Source organism: Oryzias latipes, chromosome 1 (genome assembly GCF_002234675.1).
Source record: "Oryzias latipes chromosome 1, ASM223467v1".
Lineage (NCBI taxonomy): Eukaryota > Metazoa > Chordata > Actinopteri > Beloniformes > Adrianichthyidae > Oryzias > Oryzias latipes.
This window is the reverse complement of record NC_019859.2, coordinates 6,949,267-6,955,026: the sequence shown is the minus strand read 5'-3', so window position 1 is coordinate 6,955,026 and position 5,760 is coordinate 6,949,267. Positions and strand designations below refer to the sequence as shown.

The following is a 5,760-nucleotide window of genomic DNA, read 5'->3' as shown; positions in this document are numbered from 1 at the left end:
TCCCATACAGAGCAGACAAGTCATCTTGGTGGTGGTACTTTGGTATCCACGATGCCGTGTCTATATTACTCATCAGGAAAGCCACCACACACCAATCTCTTTTTGTGAGCTGAATCTGAATCCTCAGAGAACTTAATTCTCTAGAAATAAAACCAGGAAATTAATGTTTTCTTGCGGTGAACCTGATGAGGCGAAGCAGATCTTTGCCGCTGCAACTGTGGATGCAAAACAGAAGGAGAGAAGGGGATTTCTCTGTCTGTTGAAAGAGCCATTTTACTACACAGTGACTTCATTCATTTGGTTTGGGAAATGTGCATATTTCCTGCACAAAGGCAGCTCTCTCTGGCAGCATTCAGATTCTTCTGCCTTCCTTGAAATCTCCTCCATTTCAGTATCCTGCAAGGGTGAAATGACTCTTCCATAAAGCGCTTGGTGATTGAACACATAATCAGCTGTGCTGCTGACATTCATAGAGGAAACTCAATCCACCTGCTGCGTATTCACCAGGTTTCTTTCCTCCACAGATAAGCCATTAGTTTCTATTCATCAAGCTGAAGAATGGGAGCGGAGCGGCGGGCTGTCACAGCGGCGTCCTGCGCTCACTTTGAGCCTACAGTCTAACTGTAAAAAAAAAAAGGGGGGGGGGGCTGGGGAAAAAGTTGGAACAACCAGGTATGGATGAGAGGAAAAGGTCAGTACTTTTCCATTTTGGGAATCAAATGAGTGTCTGCTTAAAAAAGCTTTTCCATTTGGGTTGAAATATTAATATCTGCAGCTCAGGAACATCAGCAGAATGCAGCAATGATCATTATTAATGAGTCTCATTTTCTTGCCTGTACCGGATGTTGCAGAGTGGCTTTGACCTTCAGAGGAAAACAGTGTGAGGAAAAAAAAAGAAAAATCTGGTGAGATTCTCTTGGTGCAGCTGGAGCTCAACTCTCCGATTTGTTTACTTTAATGGCTAAACTCTGCATGATTCATTTGCTTATATGCACCTTCTAAAAAAGCTGTTCCTTTTTACAAACCACAATGGGGCTCTGGTTACCTTGTTGCTCCTATAAGCAAAAACATGGAGAGCAGGGGATCTCGAAAGATGCAATTCTGTGACCTATGATCTCTTGTTAATTGATGTAAAACACAATGGGTCTGCTGAAACTTTAGGGAACAAAAATTAATCATGATGAATACACTTTTTTGCTGCTCTGCTTTTGAGAGAACTTGTACATTCAAAGCAGAAGGTAAAGATCCAGATACGATTTTAAAAACAACTTAATTTGGCTCTGAAGAGACATCAAGAACCAAATGGGTTTTAGTTTTTTAAGTGGTGCATGTATCCTGAAAAACTGAAAATGTAAAGAAAAAAAAGTATTAATTTTTTTTAACCTGAAAACCTGATGGAGCAATAATGTTTATTTTAAAGCAATGCAACCTGCACACATGCAATCAAAATTCTTCCACCTTTATCATGAAAATGGTCATTTCCTCCACAGATGTGTTCAATGTGCACAGCTGCTCCATCAAGTTTTCAGGTAAAAGGGTTCCATTTCTCCGCATTTTTTAAACTAGTGGTCTTTAAAATCTGTTTAATCTATTTAGCTTTGAATGTATTTAAACAAGCTGTATTTTTTCTTCTTGTGTTTTTGTCTGTTCAAATTTGGAGGTCTTTTATTTTCTCATCTGATTGGACGCTTTTACATTTCATCTGTTCACCTGGCTGCTGATGTTGGTACATCTGTGTAATCATAACAACAAATTTCATCCAACAAATCCTCACATTCAAGTCCGTAGATTATAGTTGAGAGTCAGAGTTAAATTTAATTCATATAGAAAATAAAAATCAGAAAAATATGTATTGTAAAAAATTATGAAGGAATTCATAACTCTAATTTAGAGTAATGCTCGTGACATGAATAGAACATGTAAAATAAGACAAAGGAACACCATGACTGTTTAATTATATGTATGGAATTTGCTGTATAGACAAGTGGTAACATTTTTAAACTAATTAGAACAATTAATATCCTCTGTTGGATAGCTGATTATTTAACTCATTAAAACTTAAAAGGAAGGTGAAAAGGAAAGAGAGGACCAGCAGACTTCCTCCCAAGCAGAAGATTCATCCAACGCTGATGCAATGCGGGCAAAAACAACTTCACACCAATTTCTTATGAGCTGCTGACGCCAGAACTACAGGTGGTCTAGTTGGGGCGTATTTGCTAAAGTATGCAGGTTTTACATTTTTTATTAATACCTTATTGCATTTTTGTGTCACAAGAAATGCAGAGGTTTACATAATGCAAAAGTCAAGCAACATACACTACATGGAACTTTATACATAAAGTTGATAGAAGATAGTAATGCTGTAGTTGAAGTGCAACATTTGATGAGAAATCACAAATATTGAAATATTAGTATGTAGTAAATAATAGTTATATTTATTTTTGTACTGCGTGTCAAAAGGGAACAAAAATGATCACCAAAGCCACATTTCTGAAGAAAATGCTTAATAAAGTCATGCATCACCATATTAAACGTCTTTTTTTAAAATAAGGGGATTTGGACATAAAACTTGACAGTGTCTCAGTATATTTTAGTCGAGGAGGAACTTAAGTTGTTTGGCATGGTGGATTGTGAGGCAAAAAACTGGTGACCATTAACCACTTTTTTCAAAGAATGGTCTTAAATTAAAGAATGGTTTTGGAATTAAAGTAGTTAAGCAGTAGTTAAGGAAGTTGGTCTTTATCCTCTCTTTCAAAAAACAAAAACTGGACATTTTTCAACAGCCCTGCAATGGACTGACAACCTGCCCAGGGTGTACCGAACCTTTGCCCAACAGAACCTGGGAAAGTGATGGTTTTACCTCCAACATAATCACAGACAGAACAGGAGAAAGTAAATGCTTTTGTTGTTGGTGTTTATGTGTCCAGATAGTTCGAAACGTTTTTCCTATTCTTGTTTAAGAGAAACATAATCAGTGGAGATGGCACTAAAAAATCTCCATTTACATTGGTTGTTCTACATGTTCCCTTGAGAAAATGCTTTTTAGCTCAGTCATAATCAATTTTCCTCGTACTTTTCATAATTTTGAATGTGATGACTTTGTGATCTTAACTTCTTTGACAACTGATGATGTCTTCGTGCATTCCTTATCCCACAGAATCTATAGTTTTGCTTCTTTTGAGACAAGTGACATATTGAAGAAGATATACAATGAACCATCAAACAGCCTTGAGAAGCACCATCAACCATAACAATTCACACGAAGAACTGTGATGCAGCAGTGATTAAACCAATGGTTCTCACCTGTCAATTATTTTTGTATTTACTGTCACGTTCTGAATATCATCCATTCATTTTTTATGCAGATGACTCACAAAACCACCTGCTCTTAAAGTCACTCTCAGAATCAACCTGCTAAGCTCCCTTTGGGATATGGAGATTGGATGGCACAACATCTCTCAAATTCAAAAGAAAGCAAAAGAATTGAACTCATTCGGTAGGACCAGTGTTTTGGATTTCCCTGTTCTTCATCAGTTGTCACCTGCTGCCTGTCTGTACTGGCTTTTAAAAGAAACTGGGCAGTTTATTTTTCTTCTTTTTCTTATGTTTATGATTTCAGCTGATCTTCACTGCTTTGCGTCTTGTTGGTTTCTTATTTTAACCTTGGTCACGTGAACCCGTAAGGGGGTTGACCTTGATGAGGAAGAAAATAACCAAAAAACTCAATTAGAATATAGTCCATTTGATGAAAAATTGCATTAAAGTCACATAGAGTACTCTGGTTCGTCACCTTGTCAGACCAAGCCTATGTGGCTTTGTACTTATCATGTAAACGGGCTCTAATTTGATCCTCCTTTTAATTTTTTCCGTCCTTTGACTAGCAAGTCGTCAAACTGGGTCACAAACAGATGGAAGCACAGCTGAAAGCAGTCATCATTCAGATGCAGCTCCTGATGGTGAAGCTTACCATACTGGGAGAGTCTGTGAATGATCTCATGAATCCAGACGTGAAGACATGATTACTGATGCTTTTGTACAGCTTTTTAAAAATAAATAAAGCTGATCTCTCAAAATCCTCTGCGTCTTCTGTGCATTGAGATCTACACAGACACTGCTCCATGTAGTGATCAGGCTTAAACACATTCAGCGGAAGCCCCTCCCACACCTGTCTGGAGTGTCAGGTTTGTAAACATATTTTCGGACAAATAGCAAGCAGTGAATTCGCCGCGTGTCCATATAGAAGCAGCTGACGTGAATTTCACCCGCAAATCTCATTTGGTGTGAACATAGCATAAGGCTTTAACCTTGTCAAATGTACTTAAATGAGATTGATTTAATCAATGCATACTGCACTTTTCATTTTTGTGTTCCTTATTCTAGATTGTTGATTTAGATCCACCTTCACTGAGAGCACACAGTACCGAATCAACAGGAGACGACCACGAGTGGTTCTGCTTCAGCTGGTTCATCTGTTTTCTCCCCTGCACCCCCATTATTTTCATCCTCATGTGAATGCGCAGCCTCCCAAGTGTCTGTTCCTCAATTACTCTCTGCATGTCATCAAGATAACATGGAACTCTGCAGTTTGCAGCCTAAACTGAACTCCAGCCGTTGTAATGCTAACATGTGAGGTGACTTGGAAAAATGCATACGCTCCTTAAACTGTTTTTTGTTAAATAAAACTAGAAAAGTGTATATTAGAAACCCCTTTTTCATGTGTAACAATGAGGATTATAACATGGGGGCCATTATTCAGTCCTCATTTCTTGATTTCTTGATGCTGGGAACATGTATGTCTGATTTACAGATGGTTTTACATTATATTATAAGAGAATAAACTCCAGCTTCATAATGTTGCCAAAAAAGTAACTTATTTTAAAGGTTGGTTGAATAAATGGATTTAGTCACAAATTTATTTATTAATCAATTTATTCATAGCTAAAGTTTTTTTCTGTTCTTTTTTTTTTTTGAAAGACGCGCCTTTCCTTGAAACAAATTTGATCAAACTGTTATTGTAGAAACATGTTGACAAGTTAAAAGCAAACATATTTATCTTGCTCTGAAAATTAAGAACATCTTGAAGAAACAGACTTTTTTATTCTTTTCTGTAACATGATCAAATCAAATTTGAAATATTTGTTTTTTATTTTCCATTTCTTTATTGACCAATCAGAATTCTGTAAAAGACCATAAAAATTGACTTTCAAAAAGGAAGGCTGACGTGTTTGAATATGAGTCAGAGCAGTTGTATGAGATGAATAAATTATCTACAAGTTATGGTTGTTTATTGAAATTCATGTTATTTATTTGCAAAGGTTTATGGTGAAAACTGTAAAACAATTTTTCTTAGATTTGACTGCATTAAAGAACTTGTTTAGTGAGTTTGAATTTTTGATTAGAAAGATTGATTTTGTTCTTTAATTTTCCAGTCTTAAAGCTTTTAACTCCACATCCTCCTGCTTCAAAAAAATAAAGAAATAAAAAAGTCATAAAAATGAGCACTGTTTATGCTTTTAAACTGTAAAAAATGTAAACCAAAATATTTTTTGCCAAAGCACATAAGTTAATTGATTGCTTCTGGAATTAAAACACTTTGACATGGTGGATTTTTGAACCTTCAGAACCCCACAGCCCATTGTTTTTCCAGGAAAAAGTTGTTCTGCTGGTTCACTTTCTCCAGTTTCCAGACTTCATTTGGTACTCAGTTTTAAATTGAAACCTCCTACATGCACGCACCTCCATGCAAATAAGTATGTTTGT

At 36.4% G+C, this 5,760-nt stretch overlaps 1 long non-coding RNA gene across 1 annotated transcript; it reads left to right on the top strand.

Moving 5' to 3' along the window:
- The first annotated feature begins 644 nt into the window (after positions 1-644).
- LOC110017119 lies at positions 645-5,464 on the top strand. The gene is made up of 3 exons (XR_002292436.2): positions 645-691; positions 3,366-3,496; positions 4,381-5,464. It is a non-coding gene; the product is annotated as an uncharacterized LOC110017119 (long non-coding RNA).
- The last annotated feature ends 296 nt before the right edge of the window (positions 5,465-5,760 follow it).